Raw genomic sequence first — 25,617 nt, forward strand, 5'->3', positions numbered from 1 at the left:
AAACAGACCCACATTCACATTATTATTATTATTATCTACATTCTAGATAAGGTCATTGTTACTAAATTAAACCATTAATTTAAGTCACTGAAGCGAGTGATACTTACGTTTATATTGTCCAAATGTGTTCCTGGAAGATGGACTTTCCCGTGTGAATTTGTGGTTGATCATTTAGCTTTAGCGTCGCAGGTTACAATTTCCCTGGTAATGAGAAAAGAGAGTTTTAGAGCTGTGAACCGCTGTGAATTACCTATTTTATGGGCAGTCTCTCGTTATAATGGTTCATCGGGAAAGTGGGTAGTGGAGTGGGGTGGAGGAGGTTGCAAGGGTTGGGAAGATGAGGGAATACTTCATGCAGTTTATGAGCAGGTGTGTGTGTGTGTGTGTGTGTGTGTGTGTGTGTGTGTGTGTGTGTGTGTGAAGAAGAAGGGAGGTGTGGGATTAAATGAAGGAGGGAGTGTGGGTGAATGATTGTGTGTGATAAAGGAGTAAGGGTGTGAGAGAGAGAGAGAGAGAGAGAGAGAGAGAGAGAGAGAGACGTTTGTAAGCGTGTGTGTGGGGTGGGTGCACGAGAGTGGAAGATTGGCTAAGGGACGGGTGTTTAAGTGAATTGAATTTTGCCTTGTACAGCGGTAACACAAAAGGATCACCGAGTAGAGGTCGCAAAGAGTGTGTAGCAGCCCGTCTGTCTCCAGTTTAAGTGAGGGTGTGTGTGTAGTGTATCAAGAGAGTGTGTTCAGGAAGGCGTAGGGAATGTCTTGAGAAACGGGGGGGGGCATTTGTGAGCCTTTAAAGGGTTAATATCTCTTGGAGTGTATTAGTTTTACCAAGATTCACACTTCAGTTGATGTCCCTGTTGGGCTTGTCACTCGACAGAAACACTGAGGTGGTGTGATGACCCTGTCCGCCTTACCTTAATACTTCTGAGAAAAAGACTACGGGTAATGACTTTAGAAACTCACGGTGCAGGAACTCGGCGAAGCATCATTAAACACGGGGTGCTCTATAATTAATTATCTTGGGCCACCTCCGCTCAAATTGTATGTTTCACTTATGTATTTGAAGCACCGGGCGCCGTTTTCGTTAGTTAACATCCTTGTTACTTGATCCATGTAAAGATTGAAGAATATTTGCGCTTGTGTGTTTACTTTTTTTTCTGTAAATCGTATGTGTATTACGGATTCCACTAGGTGATACCCATGAATATTTCATTAATGGATTAGAGCAGTTTAAGGAGATACTCTGTTTCATGCATCGAGGCGTCTGGTTTACCACACTACCCGGCCAGGTGAGCTGTTCTCAGAGTCTCGAGGGACATGGTTAGCCTGGAGCTGGGGTTGGCTCAAGGTAAGGTATTTCATCGAGTGAGTGTGTGTGCGCGTGCGTGTGTCTTTGTCCTGCCTTCACCATAACTGAATAATGGATGGTGTCAAGAAGCTCACACTTGTCACCTTTGACTTATTATTGCCGTGGTATATTTTAAACTCCTGTCCGTCAGAGGTCAAGGTGGACATTGAAGTTGAAGAATTGGAAGTATTTTGTGCCATACGAATCCGATGACACTTGAATCTATGTGTACGTCCCAGAATGGAGTAGTCTCGGGTGTTGTCTGGCCCGGCTTTCAGCTATCCCACCCAAAGCACCCTTAACTATGAACGTGAAGCTACGCACGTAACCCAGATAAATTTTCTAAGGCAAGATCCTCACGCCTCGACACACACCTGCACATATCTCGCGGTTGATCTCCAGCACATAGCTTGTCAAGTCTTCAAGCCCAAAGATCTATTTTTTAAGTTGTGTTTTCCTCTTTGACTCTTAAACAGTGTAGGTATATTTAATTAGAGAGAGAGAGAGAGAGAGAGCACGTGGTGTAGTAATTCCCTCATAGATGGTGTTATGAGGGACCTCGCGTGGAGTAGTGTGTGCGTGTGCTCGTCAAGGTAGTGGAGATGGTGTTGGTTGATTTATGCTGGTGTTCACCCATCATTCCTCTTTCGGCTGGTGAGGGATGACCCCTTGACGTCACCCACCACCCCATCCTCTTTCTTCCCCAACCCACCTCGACGTGTTGCCTCCGCTGGTGGCTGATGGGAGGCTAGGTTACTGGTGGCTGTGGTGATGGGAGAGGTTAATGATGATGGAAGGGACACTTGGTGGCTGGGTGATGGGCGGGAATAAACAAACATGTTATAAGGAAGAAACACACCTGCTGAACACTCCAAAAGTTATGATACCAAAAGAAAAAAACCTATTGAAGGAAACATTCTTACACTTGACAATTTAAAATGTTGAGCACTGGACAGTAATAATGGTTGGCTTGAACACTGCTCTAAGAGGTTGAACTGTGTGTGACATGGTCCACAGCACACCTCAGGACCCCGAGTAAGAATCACCAGCTGTTGTTTTTGTTGTAAGTGCTTCAACTGCCATGGTTGCTAGGTACCGTTCACTAGGTCTTAGTAAAATACGTTTTTAATTTCAGAATAGTTCGACTTTAACAGCCAGGTTTATTAATCATCGTTCATTTGATCTTCGTTTACACTGCAAACATTTAATAATAAATTATAATATTTTTTAGCAGCTGCTTATCTGGGAACGAATCAGAAGTGAGGTCTGACGTGTCCCAGTAGTATATGAGTCTAGGTCAGGCATTACAGAAGCAGTGTTTGATCTCTGTCGCAGGCATCTGAGGGAGCCACTACCTGCTTGGTGCTGAGGTTGGTGTGCACGGGTCATAGTGTGCGTGCTATGTTTTTCAGCTCTCGTTGACTGGCAGTTCAGTTTTACTTTACTGTTTTCAGACGCTCTTGTTGGTCCACTTCCTCTATTCTTTGCTTACATTGTATAACGCCATATTTGTGAACAATACTTATCTATTTGCTAGATTACTCAGCAAACTAGATACAGTATATTAATATTTACTTTCCAGGGTTAAAATCAAATGTATTGACTAATGTAATGTAGATCAATTTTCTGAAAATTAATTCGTGATGTTCTTATGGATAAAAGAAGATTGACCTAAATCAGAAGTTTTATGTGTGTGGTGTATCCAGCCATTACAAATTATCTCTAATGAACTCAGGACAGCCAGTAGCCTTGTGTAGATTTGTTGATGCGTGTAACCATTATGTGGGGCATTGAGCCAAGTGCACCTCTGGATTTGTTGAGGATGTGTGTCGTGTGTCCCCGAGTTGGGGGTTGAGCCCTTGACACACTAGTTCCCTCGCCTGGCCACTTTAAGGCTCCCACCCCCATGCCTGCTGCTGCTGGCTCTCCACTGACGCACCACACCCTTCTCTCTCTCTCTCTCTCTCTCTCTCTCTCTCTCTCTCTCTCTCTCTGACGTCTCCACTCACTTTTATTTATAGATACTGTGATAGGTACAGTGCCCATATTGGACATCCTCTCACAGTGGTCTACATTCATCATTATTTATAGACCATACTGGACATCCTCGTAACAGCTGTCTGTACTCACCTCTATTTATAGACTCCCTGATAGATGTCTTAAAGTGTATGTCCTCTCACATGTCTCAGACTTTCTTTCTATCCTCTAACATTTTTCACCCACTGGTTTATACTGACTGCGTGTAGCTTTATATTAGGTTTGTTTCCTTCACTCAGTTGTCCTCCCACATCTCCTATACCGTCTTTGTAGTGGGTGTCGTCTCTCAACTGTATATTTATAAAGAAACTAGAAACTCGTAGTAGGTGTTATATGCTCACCCACAGTACAGTAGACACCTTTAACCTTAAAAGTTTTATACAGTATACATGACATTAGTTTCTACACCTTCATGTATTAGTTATTTATAGAGTTTATGTGGCTTGTGTCGTCCTGTGAATGGAGGTGTAGTGTAGTTTGATCGTCTGTAATGCTCATTATTCTTTGTTGTTAGTAGTTTTCGTTACACATTCTGCATTTAATATGAGGTGTTATCAAGTCGGTGGCTTTCTGTTATCTTCAGTGCTTATTATTTTTAGACTATACTGTTGATGGTTGTGTGTGTGTTATCTTCTTTGGTATCAGCAAGTCACTCGTGTTTTTATTCAGCTGATGCATCTCAACAGCGAATATTAAGTTGTGGGCTGTTCAGTCACTCTTTGTTTATTGACAGTACACGTGTTTGTAGTGGTAACATCACCTTTGGTCACTTGTGTATAAACTTTGGTATAGTCGGTCACATTCGCCATTTGTTTATACCTTCTTAAGCAGTGTGTGTGTGTGTGTGTTTGTGTGTGTGTGTTTGTGTGTGTGTGTTCTAGGTCTCCTTGAATCAATTCGGAGCACGTTGATGAGTGTTTAGTGACGTCATCATCTGGAGGGTAGGATTAACTCAGTCACATGTCTGCAGTCTGCGTCCTTCATGAGGTCGCTCGTGACTTACGTGTGACCTTGGTATTTTGTATATTGTAATTGTTCAGTAAATTAGAATGCAGATATTGGATACTTTTTTAGTGTTTCGAAATATTATTGGATGCCCGAGTAAGTATTATTATTTTTTTAAGTAATATATTGGTTCATTCATTGCTGCATGGCCAAAAGTAATGATGATCCTGGCGTAAAATATGTTTTATGTATGTTTCTAATTATGTATGAACACATACCGTATATATTTGTATGAAGGTGTTTGTATTACCTGCATGCAATAATTATGATTACTAAAGACGGTTATTTCCTTGATCTGGACTTGGGTGGTTTTTTTTGACGGCGGTTACTGGTGTCAGGAGATGTGGCACTTGTGATGGAGGATGTATTAAGATGGTCGACTAGTTGTACCGGTTATATGAAAGTTCACAGCTTCCTTACCGGTCTGGTGTAGACGACACGACTGACCTTCATTCCTATGCACTTTAGTTCGTCAGTCCCTTCGTTTATTTGTTCATCCGTTCACCTGTTCGTCTGTCTGTTCTAACGTATATACATTCTTCCGTTCGTTTGTTTTCAAGCAGCAGCTGCAATGCAGAAACAGGTAAGCGTATCTACCTCCATATTTGTGACAGGTGTTATAGGTCCTGAGGGCAACGTGATGCATATCAGTCTAATTTTCCCGAAATTACAGTTTTGGACCTTTTTGTAAGACAAAGACGGCCTCCACGCTGCCAGTTTTTATCCAATGCGAAAATCATATGACGGACATCATGCAAATCTTATACCAAACTTGTACCAAATATGGGAAAAAATCGTGCAACCCTTTTTCTGGGGACCGACCGACTGTGGAGGGAGAAGGGGGGAATGGTCAAGTTGGCCTTCCTTGGTTTATACTGTATAAAGTAATACAACCTGTGTAAGCGGTGCCTATTATATGTAGTCCTTTTCCACTTCGGTGTGTACAGAAACCTCAAGAGGGTAAGGAGTATTAGAGGAGAATGCTATAAAACATTTGTGGAAAGCGACATACTTGTTCATATCTTCTATAGACAGAATCTTTACTAAATCTTAATGAAGGTTATATAAGATGGTAAAGTTGTATCAAACATACGGGGAGTTGCCTAACGTGCCTCCATTTACGGCTTCAGGGTTCTCAGTCATAGAAAACCCTGGGGAGAAATCTTGTTTTATCAAGTTGTGAGTGGCATAGAAAATGGCCGTAAGGGAAAAGTCTTAAAATTTTGTGTGAGGCAGCTATTTGGCCGATGATCAGGAAGGGGGTCATGGCAGTCTTCCAATTTGTAAATGGTCTGTAGATCTGGGCCTCACTGTTTATTTCCAGACTCATGCACTACTCATGGTCCTCAAGGACTCCTCCACCCAAAGTACTGTACTCAGCTCGCCTCGGTTACTGGGAAAGTAGGTGGGTAAGCTAGTATGTTGGCAGATCAAACAGGATGTCTCTGCCTCCTTAACCCTGCACTGTCCTTACACCTGGGAGCTGTAGAAGGTAAAAATCCGAGTGTGTAGAGGATCAAGGGACATTTACACTTGGGTTCATGGTCAAGAAAAGGTGGTCATAGTTGTTGTTCAGGTCAACACTCACTGGTGACAGGTCAGATGGGCCCAGTCCTATATTTTGGGGGCTTAGATTTCAATTAAACTTGACCAATATAGGATTATGACGATACCTGTCGTTGAAGTTCATCTCTCAAGAGGAAATGACAAATTCCCAAGATAAGTATTTATTAAAAATTGTCGTGAGTGGCGCTGTTATGACCCTCTTGGGCCAGGCGCGTACCCTAGTGCTGTATCTATCTTATGACTCGCACTGGGAAGGCGGGGCCCCGTGCCTGTGATCCCGATTATGATTGTGCTCTTAAGCATTCCAAGGATTTTAATATTTGAACGTGAATAAAAGACGTACACCATAGACCACTTCACCATGAAGTGAGCCCATGTTATTCATTATATGAATAATTCAAGAGGTGAGTATGTTGTTTGATGGGCGTGGAACTTACTGTACTGTACACTCTCGTAGCCATTAATATTGACAACCTCAACGGCCGAGTCCCCATTCCCCTCCCCCCCCCCATCACTTGCTCTTACGGCAGCCCCTCCATCCGGGTTCTGAGTCTTCGACCACGGAGTTAATCAGTCAGGGACCATTTACAGCCCCAGTCAGGTTTTACTGGGGGCTCAATAAAGGTGCTTCGGCGATGAATTAGCTAGAATTAGCGTTATCGTGTTTGCTGTGTCATGTTTACTTAAAATCAGTAGCGCGTGATACCATTAGGTGTAACAGCATCAACACTTCCGACACACATCAGCTGTTTCGTGGCCTTATAACGGGATTTGCACCAACCACCACCACTGACCGTTTCCGCTTCCAGCCACGTGTACATTAATTTATGCAGCTGACGTCGGTTTTATTCTGTTAGTACCGTAAGTATCGCTGTGGCCTGTGCTACACTTTGTGTTTACTGATTACCACAGAGTATGATTTACAAGTGCTCATGGTGTGCAGCACTAGTCATCACTCATCAGCACCACTCGTTATCTTTACCACTCTACTATCATGTTTCATCACCAGGTTACCACCACTTAAATTACTATGCTTCATCACCAATCCACTGCCACTTGTAACGTCATCACCATGTCATCTCGCTACCGATAACTACTCCGATACCATCTCTGCTTCCTTCATTCGTCACGTAAAAGCACTCATCGCCATAAACAAACCCACAAAATACGCAGGCGTGCGCGAGTACACTCTTACATTAAAAAAATAGAAGAAAGCAGGTATAGAAGAATTGAATTGTCACGTGCGGGGTCAGGTGTTGGTGTGGTTCAAGTTGCCGCCGACACCCAGTTGGTACTGTCACCACACCATTGTTATTACGGTTAACTTGGCTAGAATTTGTAATTTAGGTCCGTTTATTGCGATATACTTAAGTTTGATAAGATTATGAACTAATGGTGGGAGGAGAATCGAAGGGATGTGTATCGTGCGGCCGGCAGCAGGGGAGCTGAGAGATGACAACAAGCGTGTGTTGGCGCATCCCGGGAGCTGCCTGGCCTGCCACCCTCCCGGTCCGCTGCTGCACTAGTCTCGTACGGTCCTACCCTGCGTTGGGTGTGTGTTGGGAGTGTTCTTACCTACCATAACCCCCTCCTGCTCCTCATCCCTGCGCCTCTACATAGAAGAGTTGTACACGTGTCCTGTTCGAATATAAACGAAACTTATTTTTTCCCACTTATCTTATTAACCGAGTGACTTGTCGTATAAGTGATAAATGTGGTTGTTGAAGTGATGGTGAGGTTGGTAGCGGGTGAAGTAGTGAGCAGCGTGGTTTGTGGTGGTGAGGTACTGCGGCAGTGATGACGCCGGGTTGTTGCACTTCTCAAGCTTTGGGGGAAGTACCTACTGCTTCCTTGTTGACATCACCCACCCTCTTATAATAATGGTAAGTCACTTGGCCTCCCAGTCGTGTGCGGGGTTTGTTTGATCACCATTAGCAGCGTGAATCATCCCAGGAAGTGTATCCGAGAACCATGTTCAGCTGTTGAGTAATGCCTGAGAGAGGTTATAGCTTGCTCAAGGTGTGGAATGTAGGCGAAACTTTGAGAGTTGTCTGATAAAGGAGTCTTACGAGGCACCCAGTCAATACAGGCTGAAGCACCGTGTTATACAGTATTGCTACCTTGTGCATACCACCGTATTTTTAATAGAAATTTGAGTATGGGTTATTATGTTTATTACGATGTCACAAGAACAGATGATTGCAGTAGAATTTATCTGTATTCCTAGGATAACTTAAGATTGAGCTCCTGACAAGTACTGTAATGTATAGTTTGTATACCTTGTGAAATAGTCATACTGTACTTTGTTTAAAAAAAATCACAATGGATTGTTTTTACCCAAATAATATTGAATTAGTTGTGTGCCTCAACAAATCACCAGAATCAGCAGATACAATGATAATGGGCAACTCTATTACCCTTATTTGAATGTTTGCTGTGTGTGTGTGTGATCTTATGAGTGGTTGTGACACCTTAACCTGCACTCTACGAGACCTTTACTGCTCCAGGTGTTGGGTAAATTACAGCAGTGGAAAGTGTTGGGAACTGCCTTGAGAAGGATCAAGTTAATGTTATTTGTCAGGATGAAAGTTTTACCGGGAAACAGTATGTGCGCTGAAAAGAGTAGTAGTTGTGTAGTTATAAAGCACTTTCATGTTGGGAGTTATTGTTTTGGTTGGAGGCAACTATTGTGTAAAGAGCATTCTGGTAGCTAGAACAATTTTTGCGATTGCACATAGTTTATTTGGAATACAAAGAGCTAATAACGATTGGGTGTTTGTTTTAATACTGTAATGTTAAACGATTAGGCATTTGTTCTTCCTAAGGTAAAGCTGGAATATTTAGATGTTGGAGCTTTCTTGCAGACGGACCTCAGACTAAAGGAATGACATAGGGCAACAAATTACATGCATATAACACAGTGCAGTAGTTTACTTCCAACATAAGGGTACAGGAGTCATTCATGGTAACAGAAACAACGGGGAAAATAACACAATCTCTGTTGTTTTTATATCATTGAAGAGTAATTGTCCAGCCTTTATTTGAAAGACTTACATCATTACTCACTGCAGGCAATGAGCGGGAAGTATTCTTAACTGTTTATTACACTTACCAAAGGACTAACATGATGAGTTGGGGAATGAGAAACTAAATAATAAGGATTTTTTTAGTAATAGTGTAAGGATATTGAGTGAGTGTCAGGATTTGTATTACTTTTAGGATATTTTAAGAGGGACAAGGTAGTGGTGACCATGACCCTGGGTGACCCGACCACCGGATGTACACACACACACACCTCTATTATCTTACCTGCCTCCCGCACCACCTCCCCCGCCTCATGTTCCACCTCCCCTACCCTCTCCATTGTTGTCCCCCTGAGTATCGAAAAGGTTCAGGGAGATATAGCCATGTTGTTTTCCGTCTCTGTGTATACAAATGGTTTCCGCTCAATAAGAAAACACAAGTCATTGATACTCAATTGTTGAACCTTTTGTATTTTAGTTTCGGTCGGGGGAAGGTGGTGGTGGGGGGGGGGGTCGGATGGTATATGTGATTGTCTCAATATGTATACTCACCGTGTTTGCTTTAACCCCTTCATTAACCTTGTGACATTGTTCGTAGGCGTATTATCGAGTTACTCTTTAAGCCACATTACGGTACCATCAAACTTGGGGTAGTGTGGGTTGCTGATACATAACTCACTAACCGAGATAAACAACAGGAGTCGGATTCTCGTGGATTCGTACGTTGGTTTTTGTTTTTACTGTAACCGGTGACGCAAGAATGCTTGTGATTGACTAACTTATAACTAAAGTACAAAGCGTAACATAATTAAATTTATTCGATCGTCAAGTTATAATAAATGCACCGTGGTTATATCTCAAAATCCCAATAGTTTCAAAATTATATCCGCTGTGACTCTTAGTATTGGCACTTATACTTGTAGTTAGGGGACAACAGTATCGTCCCGACTATTACCCAAGAGTTACGACACCTTTATTACATAGTTTTCCGTTTGTTATTTTTGACATGCCGGTGGTTATATTGATCGACTTATCTCGGTCTTCAGGGGAAAGGAGGGATAAGAACATAAGAAAATAAGGAGTCTGCAATAGGCCGGTTGGCCTGTGCATGGCAGCTCCTGTCGAGAGTTACTACCACTCTCTATCATCCATGAATCTATCTAGCCTCCTTTTGAAACTTTCCAGCGTTCCAGCACTTACTACAAAGTTGCTAAGCTTGTTCCACTCGTCCACCACCCTATTTGTGAACCAGTTCCTTCCTATCTCCTAGACCTAAACTTATCCAACTTAAATCCGTTGCTTCGAGTCCTATCCTGCTCGGATATTATAAGAACTTTATCTATATCCCCTTTATTGATTCCTTTCACCCACTTGAATACTTCTATCATATCCCCCCGCACTCTTCGTCTTTCTAGGGAATGCAAGTTTAGTTTCTTTAACCTATCCTGATATGGAAGGTTTCTAAGTCCCAGAATCATTTTCGTCATTCTTCGCTGCACCGACTCTAGTGAATTGATATCCATTCTATAATAAGGGCACCAGAACTGAACCGCATAATCGAGGTGCGGCCTGACTAGCGCAAGATATAGTTGTAATATGACCTCTGCGCTCTTATTACTTACACTTCTAGATATAAGACCCAATACTCTGCTTGCCTTATTTCGAACATTAACACACTGTTTTCTAGGCCGTAGGTCCGGGCTTACAAGTACCTCTTGGTCTCTTTCACAAGCCGACTTCTCTAGGTTGATGTTAAGGCTGTATACATTGACAGTATTTGTTCTTCCAATATTAAGTATGCTGCACTTGCTGGTGTTGAATTTCATTTGCCATTTTTCAGACCACCCATGCAGTTTATTTAGATCCTCCTGTAGTGCATTTGCATCCTGCCAAGAATTAATCTGCCGCTCTATTTTGGTGTCATCCGCAAACTTGCTTATGTCACTGCTGATCCCAGTATCTAGATCGTTTATGTAGGCTCACTTGAGACGTTAAGTGAATGATAACTTTGTTTATTCTTATGGTGAAGTAGCTACAGTGTTCAGGAGCAGTAGGATTCACGGCATCGAATATTTAAAGGTTATGTCAAAAGCCTGTTGTTATATGTTATGTGTGTGTTGATATCTGGTAGATAAAAAGGTATTCTTTAAAAGTACTAATTAATGACGTGTGTTGGAACCGTATATAAAATAATCACCTTTTGTGTTTTGGCCTAATGTATAGAGCTAGTGAAGAAGTGAACAGGACCCCACCTTTCAGTTTATATGGCTATCTGCTGTAAATGTCTAACAATTCGCTTTCTCAACGTAATGTCAGGTGGAGGTCAGCATGGCTAGCCGCTATTGTTGTACAGTGGAGTAACCTTACCTGACATCATTGACTCCCACTCCTGTCCTAGTTAACTTTTGCATCTGACACGCCGCGTTACATGACCTGACAACCTCTGGGTGTGCGGGGTCCATCTTGGGTCTGTCCCACCAAGCTGACTGGAAAGTTTCCTTGGTGTATCACTCGGGTGGGTTTGGTCGTGGCCGCAGAAGTGGTAATAGTGATGGATCCGTAGATTGGTGGATAGTGGTAATGACGATCGTGTCTTTTACCTTGACTTACGCCTGTATTCATCACTACCCGTTGTATCATCTTTACCTCATCGCCAGGGAAGGAATTGAACATAATTTTTCCGGTCATCATCTAAAAGCTTTTTCTCTTTAAAGAAAAAAAAAAGAAAAACGCGCTGTTCCTTTACCTCCAAACCACCATTAAACCAGGTGCCTTATTGTCGTTATCTAGATACATTGATTTATTCCCAGAATTTGTAATAAAAGTCAATAAGCTTTCACCGATAGTTTGACTAATACCGTGAGGTGTTGTGGAAATGAGGGAGTCCGTCCAACCAAGTGTCAGGCTGGTGGGTGACCTTGGGGCGTCGTGGAGACAGGAAGGACGTGAGGTGTTTACAGCCCTGAGGACTTGGCTGGACATACCACACTACCAGTCCTCCACCTTGCTGCTGGGAGGACCACAGACACACTTGTGATTATGGTTTAACCTTAATGATATGATGATAGAATTTGTATATTGGTCCTCTGCTTGTGTGTGTATATTTTGTGGGGGGGGGGGGACCTTTGTCTTCGATCTCCGAATTTAAATTAGTTTATTTATGGCCAGCCAACACCTAACTCATCTAGTTTCATCGTAATCGTTCTGTCTGTCTATAGATATTTTAATTACGTATTAACACGTAGTGAAGAAATTAACGTTATTGTAATGCTTGAACAGTGTTAGTTTTGTACTTTGATGATTAACTTGGTGGTTATAATGATACCTTTTGGCTTTGATGAATAGTGATAACTTTTGTGTGTAGTCGACGTGACTGTTCAGAAGAAACGTTTGGGCATAATATTTATTCCAAAGTTGGACTCGTTCGATTCTTTATGGCGCTGCAGCTGTAACAAAGTCCTGTTATGACTACAGGTAGGTTGGATTACCAGAGGCTTCTGTAGGTGTAATTTGATCACAGGTCAGTCTGGTGTCTTTACCTTGAGTTACCATCACCCAGGTATATGAAAACGAACTACTGTAAGGAAGGTACAATGAGAAACGTGCTGTGTCTTAGGGTGTGAAGAGTGAATGGATAATGAAAATCGGGGTACGGAAGAAGGCATCTGTAGAGTGTACCGGATAAAGGGAGGAGCCGGTTAACGGAGACCCCGAGGAGAACGTGTTGAGGTAAGAAAATGGTGAATGTTGGAGAGTGGGATAGGGAAGCGCTTGGAAGGTGGGGGGGGTGGGGGATACCAAGATTGGGAAGAACGGGGGAGATGATGATGATGACCAGAGAGAGGGAATGAAGAATAGGTTAACGGAAGGGAGGGTGGCGTGGTGTTGGTCAAGGGATGTGGTGTCGTGTATAAACTCGGTGTATGCACGCAAAAGGTAACTTGACCCTGCTGGTGTATGTAACAGTAGATGAGCGTAACGTGAGCCTGGTACATTGCAAGGTTTCTGCTGTCCCGGGCCCTCGCTGTCTACATCATTGATAAACTTTGAATTTGTTCCGTCTCTGATGTTGACTGGATGGACTTTTTCTTTAATGAGTAGAAGAAACTTAGTGAGAAGGGACGGACAAATCAATCGGCCTATTCCTGAATTACGTTTCAAATAATGGTACAGCACTAAAGACTTAGGATCAGTAGTATATGTTGGGTGTATGATTGTGTTAAAGGCGTAGGAGGAGAAGTGACGGCTAAGTATGGGCTGTGAGGGTGTGTATGGTGGCCATGGGTGAGAGAAAGCCATAATTAACTTGGGAGGGGTAGAGAAGGCAGCAGATGGGAGGAGGAGGAGGGGGTGGAGTGGAGGCCTCAGGCTGAGTGGTGTCACCTGGTCGATTCCTGTCCCTCTGAACTCTCTCTACCTGCTGCTGCTCCTCACTGTTCATGATTCTCTCTCCCCCTTGTTACGATTACTCTTCTTTTTGACGACCATGTATATAGCCTTTTCCTTTCTCTGTGATCACTGCCACTCTCGGGTAGCCTTCTTCTCCTTCCTCTCTCACGATCCTTATCACTGCCCCTGTGTGATGACCAGTCACGTATCCTCCTCCTACCGACGAGGTGTTACATAAATCAGGAGCTAAGTTGTACCTTCTCTCCCTTGTCTAGAACAACCCGCTTGTATCATCGAGTTATATACCGTAGCGTGTTAGTGTGGCGCACAACTCAAAACTGTATTGATTGGGCGCTAGGTTGTTTATGTGGGTGTGCTTAAGAGGGGCGACAACTGCTGCCACGGTGGATCCTCCTACGTTTTGTTTATTGGAGAAGATTCTCTTTGACTTTCCTGACGCCCCCAGGAAGAGTAGACTGTCCGGGGATGTCGGGTAACCTGCCATTTTCCGCGCCGTACTGTAATGTAGACGTAACAGTCAGATGAGCAGCAGTTGTTGCAGCTAAACACCAAAGAATGCTGCCGAGTGGTGAGGGAACCGGCCATGAAGTCAAGGTTGGAGGGCAGCGTCCTCGGTCAGGTCTTAACACCCACACGCGAACCATGAACTCCCTGCGGAAATAACGGAGCCACATTTCTACATAATTAAATCCGGTTTTTCTTATAGGGAGTATATTTTTCTTACACCCCCCCCCTTCCACACACACAAAAAACTTTCGCCAGGGGGTAATATCTCCTAAGCACAGGTAAATTAAGTAAAAAAAAACACTAAGAAAAATGCATGAATAGTGTAAATGAAGAAGAAAAGGAAACATGTTTCATTACCTTAAAATATGGCTCCCGTTATTATTTCCTGCAAGAATTCGCGGTGTTGGAAGGTTTACACCTGACCAGCATCCACTGGGGCCTTGCTTCACGTACCTCCCTCTCTCCAGGTGATATTGGTGACTCACTTGTCCAGGGTGGTAGACCGCAGGCCCTGCCACCTAATGACTGGTTTCGTCCTTTGCCAAAGATCTTGAAGACGGATAAGGCGGGCGCTTTGCTTTATATTTCCGTAATATCTTTAATCATATGTAGAATTTAGATAACAAAATACAAACACGCACACACAAACTTCTGTGCTTTATTTTTTCAAGGGAGAACTGTGATAATTTTCTTCAGAATTAGCTGTTAAAAAGGCTAAATTATGTGTAGAATACGTTAACGTTTGAGGTCTGTCTAAATTTGCTCTGGGATACTTTGTCCATACTATATGTTGTCTTTAGCCTTGGATTGGACTCTGAGAAGAGATCCATTATTCTGTGAATGCACCTCCAGTGTTGTTGATGTCCGCTTCCAGCACGAGTGACATGTTTCTCAATAGCCAAGTGAAGTTGTACGTGAGGCTGCCACGACGAGACTGCAAGTTGCTCACCAGACCGCCATCATTGCTGACCACCAAGCTCTTGTACTGGTGCTAGTAGCCAAGACGTTTTTTCACGATTAGACTGCCTGACCCCCGTAGAATTGTTGCTAAAGGTGGTAGTCATGGACACAGGTGGTGCTGGAGTACCGCTGGTCAGCACCACCAAAGATGCCGCACCTTTGGCAGGTATTAAGCGTCTGCATTTGTCATGTTGACTGCTGGCGGGCGGGCTTCACTCGGGGTCAAAGGAGGGAGGGATGAGTTTGAGGGCCAGGGGGAGGAGGAAGAAGTAGAGGCATAGAGATCGAACATGAGGAGGGTGCCAGGGGGTTTAGAGGTTGGCGAAGAAGACGGGATGCTGTACCGGGTGGGAGGCAAGGGTATAGAGTTCCGGGTTGGAGTGTTAAGATCAGTTGCCGACGAGTAAATATCGACAACTATAATGAAGGTAGATGAAGGAAAACTGACGTTATTATCTATCTTTAGGCAATGAAGTTACCGGAAGATCGAGTAGAAATGAGCTTTCATGATCACTTTAGCCTTAGATTACGGCTCATGGATGCAGAACGACTTGTACCAGGCGGGAGAACAGAAAAAAAGGTTGATTTTAGTTCAAGAAATGACACCAGTGTATTATAGCCAAAATTAGTGAATAAAATGAAGATAAAACATGACATTTGTGAACATGCTTTTGCACTCATATTGTGAAAGTATAACTTTCAATAATTTTGCACAGAGACAAGGGTGCATGTGAGTCGTAACCCATTTCTTGAAGTAATTTTAACCGTTTATTCTTTAAAAAAAAAAAAACTTCGAGTTTTGCTGCATAGAGAATTTATTACAAAGAAACAGCAATTCAGACCCAGAAACGACCTACTCGAAAATCATCATTTCTGTCACGTGTTAGGAAGTTATAAAGCCTCAGGTGGGCCACGTCAGTAACTCTCACACCTGTGATGATAAGTTCATTCATGTTTCCGTCGCGGTTGTCATCCCTGAGTGACCAGTCTTGCGCGCGCTTCACGTGTGGTGTGTTGACTTATTGTTGTGAACTGACAAATGTGCAGTTTAGGATGGTCCTCTCTCACGGCGGGGTTCTTTACTGTAGGATCTCGCTAGTATGATGGAGTATCATTACCACAGACTATCCGATATGTTATGTAGTGATGAAGAATAACATGAATATTTATTATTCTCGTGGCCTGCACCTACCTCCCATGCACACTGTTTTTAAACCTCCTAATTCCTGGTGTCAGATGTACCCCATCCTTTTATTCCTCCTGCACCCTCGTACAGTGCATAGCTTCCTCCTGTGGGCATCTCGTCATAATAATTTTTTCGCTGCCTCGTTGATGTCTCATTATTTTTTCCCTGTGGCATACCTCCCCTCGCCACTGTTGTACCACTATACACTCTGGTCAGTTTTCAAGTTTCCTCTTTGTGTGAAACCTCTTTATTGCTGTTGGTCCTGATAGGGTGGGTGGGTGTCCTCCCTCAAAACGTTTTCCTATATTATGTCCCGGCGTCCTGCTCTTCACGTGTTAGCTTTGTCAATAAATTTGTTAAACTAAAAAAAAAAAACCAAGTTACCTTTCTTCCTACTGTCCATTGGTTTCTAAGTTCCTCTACGCCACACCTTACACCCGACACCTTCCCTCTACATCATCTTCCCCGTATGTCCACATTTTCAATCCCTTCTGCTCCACGAGATCAACTTACACTGCACCCCTACACCCTCTTCTCATTTATCCCCACTTTCTCCTTGCCGTCGTCTGTCTCTTTAAGATCTTCTTTCACCACACCCTCATGCACGTCCACACCCTCTCCACACTCCCGTTACACCCCAGCGTGGCCAGGTGGGGACCAGCTGGACTAAATCGATTATATAGATGTGTCTTGCAACATGATACTGACTTACATGTTACTGCCCGGCCTGGACGTAATGGGTGAGCATCTTGCTCTGCTGGAGTGTTGTGTGTTGTCTGATAAGCTGCGGAGGGTGTTGATGTAGCTGCTGGTATGGTCGTGAGTGATCCCACGTATACGTTGGAAGCCATACAGGTAACCGAGGCAATGGTCTTGATTCTCAGGCAACGTTGGTGATGGTAGCAGAACTATTAGATGATAAATGTGTTGGTAACAATCACTTGATAATTGTGGTAATAGTAACATACACAAGATTGGTTAATTTGCTCAGAACAACACTAAGGCGGTCTTAACAACACCCAATAAGGGACTGGTTGAATCAGTCTCGTAGCTTATGTGTTGGTAGACTGGTACCTGAGGCGAGCGTAAGTGACAGTCACCTGTACACTTTTATCTTGATGTTCTCTTCAGCTAAATGACTGGTGTAACAATGACTACTGGCGGGGTGACGCAGCAGAACTGGAGAAAGTTTGTGGTTAGTGGTCGGATTGTCTAAGGTTCGTGTGATGAATACCCCTCGTAAGTGAAGATGTGAGAGAGAACCTAACTCTTTTGCTTAGTCTAAAACATGAAATAAACATCCCAAATATAGCGACACAATTACATTAAAACTTTACCTTACACAGATAGTCTAAGGTAAAATGGCAGTGGAAGACCGAGATGGTGTTGTGTGACCCTGTGGGGGACGTATCATTGGTACGTAATTTACAGCTCGTGGCACTTTTGTTGTTTCCTCGACACTTGTGTTTTTGTTGACGTTTGGCAGTTGGTCTCGCTATAGTACTTATTGTTTGTATTTGTTCATTGTTATAACCACCTATGTCGAAATCAGTATTGTTAGCAATGACAATCAACTGATAAGCTACAGTCACTGGTCGTTGATTGTGTTCTTGTTATATAACCTCTTGTAAACCGAGGTAGCCATGCTGAAAAAAAAGTTTTGGATATAATTTAATGTATTATATTTATTTTCAGGTAAGTGGGGGTGAGGTCCGGTGCCAGCAGTGTGGTGAGTGTTCCGCCATATGTTCACTTTCTTACACTCAGTGCTTGTATTGACACGTTGTTGGTGGTGCTCGGCTGGTATTGGCTCATAACCAACGCCATCCATTTCTGCCATAATTTTGTTTCCTCCAACTCTACAGTACAGTTGTGAAAACTTTCATGAGGATTTGGGAAACTTACTTTTTTTAGACTTACTCAGAACGATGAGAGCTGTGACCAGGAAGCACGAAATAGAATATCCTACATTGAGAACAATATATAGACAACAGGATATATACATTCTGTACATTAAGGCAAGTCATTCCGAGGCGATGGTGGAGGTGACGCTAAAAATATAGTAACCTGATGACTGGCGGAGAGGACCACTGAGGTGCTTATACCTTGACTGAGGGTAAAGTGTTGCCTGGATACAGTTCCAGGGTGATGTTTACCTCGTGAGCGCCGGACAGAAAGCTGACAACCGTCTGATATAATTATCATTTCCTGGTGGATGTTTTAGTGCTTTGTTAATACAGATATTTATAGTTTCATCTCTAGACGAAATGCACAATAAGTAATTCAAGTCTCTCAAAGCTCAAGGTCAAATATGATTATCAGGTTTGTTTCACCGGTGTGTATTTTGTACCAAGCGTTTCTCTTGTTTGTACAGTACAGTACTTATATCAGGTTTAGTGGTTAGTTTTCTGCGGTACATGTTGCAGCCGATGACACGATGTAAAGGTTGACTTAATCGCCTTTTCCCTTGAATATTGGTGTTTATATTAGAATTATTAAATAAACCGAGGCGTATTTTTAGCATTAACTTTCAAAGGGAACCCATGGCCTCACTGAGCCTCTCACTGAGAGCTTACCAAACCAGGCAAAATTGTTTCAGTATATATATATATATATATATATAGGAATTTTTTTTACCCACTTTATACGACGCTAATAAATATGGGAATTAAAGAATATATTACCCGTTAAAAATGAAAAGTAAATTTTTTATTAATATTAGACAGTGTATCTTACTCCCCGCAACACAAGTGTATCTTACTCCCCGCAACATAAGTGTATCTTACTCCCCACAACACAAGTGTATCTTACTCCCCGCAACACAAGTGTATCTTACTCCCCAACACAAGTGTATCTTACTCCCCACAACACAAGTGTATCTTACTCCCCACAACACACAGTGTATCTCCTCCCCACAACACAAGTGTATCTTACTCCCCCAAACATAAGTATCTTACTCCCCACAACACAAATTATCTTACTCCCACAACACAGTGTATCTCACTCCCCACAACACAAGTGTATCTTACTCCCCACAACACAAGTGTATCTTACTCCCCACAACACAAGTGTATCTTACTCCCCACAACACAGTGTAGTGTATCTTACCCCAACACAAGTGTATCTTACTCCCGCAACATAAGTGTATCTTACTCCCCCACAACACAAGTGTATCTTACTCCCCACAACACAAGTGTATCTCACTCCCCACAACACAAGTGTATCTTACTCCCCACAACACAAGTGTATCTTACTCCCCCACAACACAAGTGTATCTTACTCCCCACAACACAAGTGTATCTCCTCCCCACAACACAAGTGTATCTTACTCCCCACAACAAAGTGTATCTTACTCCCACAGTGTATCTTACTCCCCACAACACAAGTGTATCTTACTCCCACCCAACACAAGTGTATCTTACTCCCCACAACACAGTGTATCTTACTCCCCACAACAGTGTATCTCTCCCCACAACACAAGTGTATCTTACTCCCCACAACACAAGTGTATCTTACTCCCCACAACACAAGTGTATCTTACACACTCCCCACAACACAAGTGTATCTTATCTCTCCCCACAACACAAGTGTATCTTACTCCCCACAACACAAGTGTATCTTACTCCCCACAACACAAGTGTATCTTACTCCCCACAACACAAGTGTATCTTACTCCCCACAACACAAGTGTATCTTACTCCCCGCAACACAAGTGTATCTTACTCCCCACAACACAAGTGTATCTTACTCCCCACAACACAAGTGTATCTTACTCCCCACAACACAAGTGTATCTTACTCCCCACAACACAACGCAACGCAACACAGTTCCTAGTTAACTGAGCACACCGGCAGCCACATCCCTTGGCAACCTTGATTCATATACTGTCGTCTAGAATTAACCAAGAAGTCATATAGGAAAAAATAAATAATCGTTTCTCTAATTCATTAACAGTGTAAGAAATTGTTCTTGTTTTAAGTAACTGTATTACAAAATATTACCAATGAATTGAGTTTGAAGTTGTAAATTACGTTTGTATTGTGTCAGATCACGCCTGGCTGAGTGAATGGTTGGTGACGTTTCTTTCAGTTTGTGTTTATTGGGGGGTTGTGAGTCTTTTTTCATCAAAGTATATATTATATACTGATATCATGCGTGAAATCTACAATATGTGGATGACTTAGGGCATTCTTTCTTCTGGAATTGTCCTTAGTGTGTCCTCCAAGAACCAAGATACGTGTTCTTCTCGGCGACTATAAGTTGCTGACACGCTAAAGTAGCTCAACTTTAAACTTTTTAAAGGTTACTTGTGTTTGCGAGTAGTGTGACTGCTGTTACCGAAGATTTAGCTTATTGTTATGTCGCCTGGTGTTAGGTGGTGGTGGGGGGGGGGGGTGGCACTTCTCCCAGGGGTTCCATCCACCTGCGCCTACATGCTACCTAAATCACCGCTGCTGGTCGTGGGCGTCAAGGGCGCTCCTTGAATGCCCCCACCCCTCGCTGCCCACATAAGAACACTAATACTCTAGTTTGTAGCTTTCATATTGTACACGCTGTTTATAAGGTCTTTGTGTATTTTTGCAGAAAATATTATAATTGTTATGATACAGGTGTTTCGTCTGGATGATGTTGAACAATTATGAATGTTAAGGTAATTTTCCTGAGATTGCTGGACATCGTATGCCCTGAATCTATCATGTGAAATCAAAGTATATTTTCAAAAGGTTCAACAATATCCATTCGATACACTTGTAATGTATATACCTGGTATGTATATACTTCATAAGAGCATATTTGTAATAACATAGATGGTGGTTTCCAGTAAGGTGGGGTCTCCCAGACTGATGTAGCGTGGCTGCCTATTCATCAGACATTGTTGAGTGGAAGAACAAAGGGTGGCGATGCAGCTGCCAGATTAATCTCAAACCCCTTTCTTCTCCCCTCCCTTCCCCTCTCCCCAATCTTCCATCCTCTCCTCCCACCTCTGTTCTTGTCATTCCTTGTGTGTGTTTTCGCCTCCTTGTCGCGGGCGGTTGGTGATAGCAAAGGGCTGGGATTGGTGCATCACACAGTCACCAGTAACAGCGTTAAGATAATCGTGTGTGGTATGCTTGAGGACGATGGGTCACGGAGTTTGTGTTGTGTAACAGAAGCAAAATGTGTGATGCTGGGGGAGGTGCGCTCACCCAAGGAGAGGCTCCCTCTAGACACGGGGCTTGTAGCAGATGACTCCCCCTTCGTACCGTGTCTCCTCTTCTTCCCTCCCCTTTGCTTCCTACTCCCACCTTCCTTTCACCTCCCCTGCATCCCCATTGTCTATTCCACTTCCTCCTCCCCTTTGCTCCCTCTAACTCCCCATTGTCTCTTCCACTTCTACCATTTGTTTCTCTCCTCATCTCCTCCTTATCCGCTTCCCAGATCAGACAGTGCTACAGGTCAGATGATCTTCTTGGCAGATACTAAAGGCCGCTGTGCTCATCAGTCACCCTGTAAAAGATGGCACCAGTGGTATTTTTTGCTATGTCCCTTGGTAGATTGTTGTTATTTTTTTGACACACACTCACACACACACAGTTAAGGGAGTCGTTGCGCACTTTAGTTCACTTTTCCAACAGTAATTTTTGAGGTGTTGAATGTATTCGTTACGCGAGTTATAACACAGGAAAAGACCTACGTTTGCGTAATCTGCTTTTGAACTCTTATGTTATTCAAAAACTTGGCTCTCACATGTCAAATAGGCTTTTACGTGTGCTGGGAAAGTTCATCCACATTGACCAAAGCTTAGAAGGAAAAAGTATTGGGGTCGGAGGGAAAGAGAGAAAAGATAGAAAATGGGAGAGGAGGTGGCTTGCACTCTACCAGTCTACCAACACAGATCAAGTGATTACAGTCTGTTGCGCCACCTTACACTTGTGTGGTAGGTGAGCGCCAATAGGAGGACCTCTAATTATCATCATGAAGGTGCCGGGGGCCGAGGACCCTGAAATGCCGGCACCAACATGAGTGAAATATGCTGTGTGTGTGTGTGTGTGTGTGTGTGTGTGTCATCTGCTGGTGACCTCCATCGTGGGCTTGTGTATCCTGCTGGCGTGGTTAGCGGGGAGGGATGGGGTCAAGGTGAAGGTAATGGCTGATCGTGTTAGTGCTTCTTCATGTTCACTTCTTCCGGTTATTACGATGATTTCCGTCGTGATGATTATATCTTGCGGTCAAGTATTATCACCACTTTCCTTGTGTGTGTGTGTGTGTGTGTGTAAAATTAAAACCCCGCAAATGGATAATTAGTTGAACAATCTTGACCACAAAATATACACACGCTACGGAAAGAGTCTGCCAGGTGGAGGTCCGATGGGTGTCAAAATGAACACTGGGACTCCTGTTGTATCGGTAGGGCTGTCAAAATCCTTCCTCCGTTGTGTCATATTGGCGAGTAAAAATTTTGCACCCCGGGAATTGTTTGTAACGAGTGTGAAGGTTTTAGCCATGGGTAGGTAGGTGCTTGACATCTCTGAAGTGCTGCCATTGACTCCTGTGACATTTGTGTGTCGGTGTTAGCGCAAGTGTTCGTCCGGTGATGGTAATGCTGCCACGGTCTTGTCGTGTAGTGGTGGTATTGGTGTAGTGTTGTGGTGGTTGTACTGATGTAGTATGGTGGTGTGATGTGATGGTAGTGTTGTGGTTATGGTGGATGATGGTGGTGTTCTTAAATGGAAATGAGGTCAATTAAAGGTAGAGTATTTAGTTAACATTAGCTGCAGTAATCATTATAACTTATCATTATATTCTTAATTGAGTTTTGTTTTGTCAATGTTTTTGCTATTATTCTCTTGAAGCCGCCATCTTCATTGGTCACCACAGTATATTGCTGCTGCTATTAATTCTACGCTTTTACTTCAGCTGCCTCCTCTGAAGTAGTAGGTACAGCTGCAGGCCACACCATAAGCAGGGCAAATTGATGATTTCTTTACACTGGAAATTGCACTGCAGTTATTCATCATGTCAATGCTCTGTATACGCTGTAGGGAGGGAGTGCTTCACAACATGCCTTACTGGGTGCTGAAGCGTGGTGTTGGTACACCTAGGAAGTGATGGCTGGTGTTCACCCACAGTTAACAGACGCTGTGATGCAATATGCCAGTGTTTTTAGAATATTTGGTACGGTTCTCCTAGTGGCAGTATTTCGTGATGTTTCGCCCATGTGCCATGCTTACATTGTGTGACGACGTTGATTGCGATACAATGACGTACCAACATTATTGTCGGAGTTTAGGAATGAACATTCACCATCAGCGTAGAATATGCAATTAACTAAGATAATGTATGTGATTGAGAAAGTGAACGTTCAGCATTTGCTGAAATGTTGACATTCTGTTTGTGTGAATGAACCTTTACTTGAAGCACTGAATCATTATGTTCTCTTGTGTAAGCAAGGTGATAACCTGATTTATTCGCCATCAGTAATGTGTATTATATACTGGAGATAAACTGTTACATTCATCTATTTATGCCATGAAACACAACACACTGGTACACATGGTACAATATTTGTGTCTGTTTTCATAGTACCTGTGATGCCTGTGGTACAACTAATTAACTTGCCAGTAGTGAATATTGGTACTGTATATAATTTCATGTTTACTCGCATCGTACAATTTGTGTAACCTGTCCTCTCTACTGTTGTTTATTTAGGAGAACCCCAATATGTATACTGTGTGTGTGTGTGTGTGTGTGTAGACAATGGTGCGCTCATAGTTGGTAAGGTAGCCGTGGGGAGGTGTGTCGTGTTCACCTGGGTCAGGAAGTAATTACCTGCAGTGTATAGTGTGTGTGTGTGGGGGGGGGTCTTCCTCTTTTCCGACACACTGTCACACCTTCGACTCCCCTAATAGTGTTTGGGGGAGGGGGTTGATTGCATTTGTGGGTATGGGTGTAGGTTCGTAGCCGGTGTGGAACTTGATGGATGGGTTTGGTGTGGCTGTGTTGGTGTGGGGGAGTGGCATGGTGTGTATTCTTCTAGCTACTGTCTATTGATTTAATCTATTTTATGCATTGCGTGTTGACGTTCGGCTCCAAGTATTGACGAGCACGAATAAAATTGGTTGAATATGGTCTACTAATTGGGTGTTAATTTTTGTGGTGTAACATTGTGTAAGAGTAAAATAGGTAAAGTAGGTACGTAGTGAAGAGGTTGAAGGAGGGCCAGGCGTGGTGGGTGTGTAGTGAGCGTCAGACCTAACTAACACTTCTCCATGCTCCGGTTCTCACGCAACGGAAACCTACGTGGGGCTGGTGGGCGTAGGCGTGGTGGGGGGAGAAGGGGTGGGTGTGTTAGGGGCGTAGGCGTGGTGGGGAAGGGTGGGTGTTAGGCAAGGTGGGTGTTTGGGGCGAGGGGTGAGGGGCGTAGGCGTGGTGGGTGGGTGTTGGGGCGTAGGCGTGGTGGGGCGAAGGGGTGGGTGTTAGGGGCGTAGGCGTGGTGGGGGCGAAGGGGTGGGTGTTAGGGGCGTAGGCGTGGTGGGGGAGGCGAAGGGGTGGGTGTTAGGGGCGTAGGCGTGGCGTGGGGGGCGTAGGCGTGGTGGGGGCGAAGGGGTGGGTGTTAGGGGCGTAGGCGGGAAGGGGTGGGTGTTAGGGGCGTAGGCGTGGTGGGGGCGAAGGGGTGGGTGTTAGGGGCGTAGGCGTGGGGGCGAAGGGGTGGTCATGTAGTGTCACGTTAAACTAACTGACGTAGTTTGGCTCTTAATGAAGGTAAACTCTGGAAATAGCTAGTTGTAATATAATTTACGGTGGGATAGTAAATATATGTAAATTACCGTCGTTCACATTATCACGTATTATTGATGATACCTGAGCACGGCAGTTGTTGATCTGATATATAGATGAATTAATGTTCAAAATCTCTGTTATTATTCATATACGTTGGTAGTGATAAAATATACGTCTCTTTTGTCAACGAAATTGTTAAAACTATTCACACGATTAGTATATATTTGATTTATAAACTCTACTTTGTTATTTTGTAAGAGTGTACGCGTCTCCTGGCGATGTAGAATATAACACAGCCTTCGAAGGTTTGAATTGTAAATGTTATGTACGAGATGGTAGAATAATCATGCCGCTGGAACCACGTGATATGAAATTCTTTCTAGGGGAATTGGCGAGCTCTGAGGGTGGTGGGGTGTTTCTGGTGAAGGTGAATCCCGACAATGTTACGTGAATCTTACCTAAGGTTTGGTCAGGGGATGTTGTGGGATTTCGGTGTACACATGTAGGATGGCAAGGTCTAGAAAGTGTTTATAAAATGTTGTGCAGTGTCAAATCTCGAGAAAAGTAAATGGGCCAGATTTGCTGATGACTTAATAGTTAAGTTGTCAGTTCAGCGGGTTGTTTAGTGAATGGTTCACAAGTGCACATAGTGTGTATGATGCAGGTGAAGCACCAGTGTGCTGAGTATAAACGAAAATCTGAAAATTGTGTTGAGTACCGATGGAAAAATTATAAAAGCCTCCAGATGATATTTTTTGATAATTAGGTTTTTAATTTATTGTCAGTTATTGTATTACAACACGCCACATATGGTGT

At 43.4% G+C, this 25,617-nt stretch overlaps 1 protein-coding gene across 6 annotated transcripts in view; it reads left to right on the forward strand.

Annotated features, from left to right (window-relative positions):
* Positions 1-25,617, forward strand: part of LOC121867957 (F-actin-monooxygenase Mical-like) — a 151,250-nt gene that overhangs the window by 12,648 nt on the left and 112,985 nt on the right. For 5 of the 6 annotated variants that reach the window (XM_042368121.1, XM_042368124.1, XM_042368123.1 and 2 more), the window contains exon 1: positions 7,477-7,838. The exons of the other annotated variant lie outside the window; for it this stretch is intronic. The gene's annotated coding sequence lies outside the window, so the exon portion shown is untranslated. Of the gene's footprint in view, positions 1-7,476; positions 7,839-25,617 lie in introns of those variants that run through there. 6 annotated transcript variants of the gene reach the window in all.

This window comes from Homarus americanus, unplaced genomic scaffold, assembly GCF_018991925.1.
Source record: "Homarus americanus isolate GMGI-L3 unplaced genomic scaffold, GMGI_Hamer_2.0 scaffold37032, whole genome shotgun sequence".
NCBI lineage: Eukaryota > Metazoa > Arthropoda > Malacostraca > Decapoda > Nephropidae > Homarus > Homarus americanus.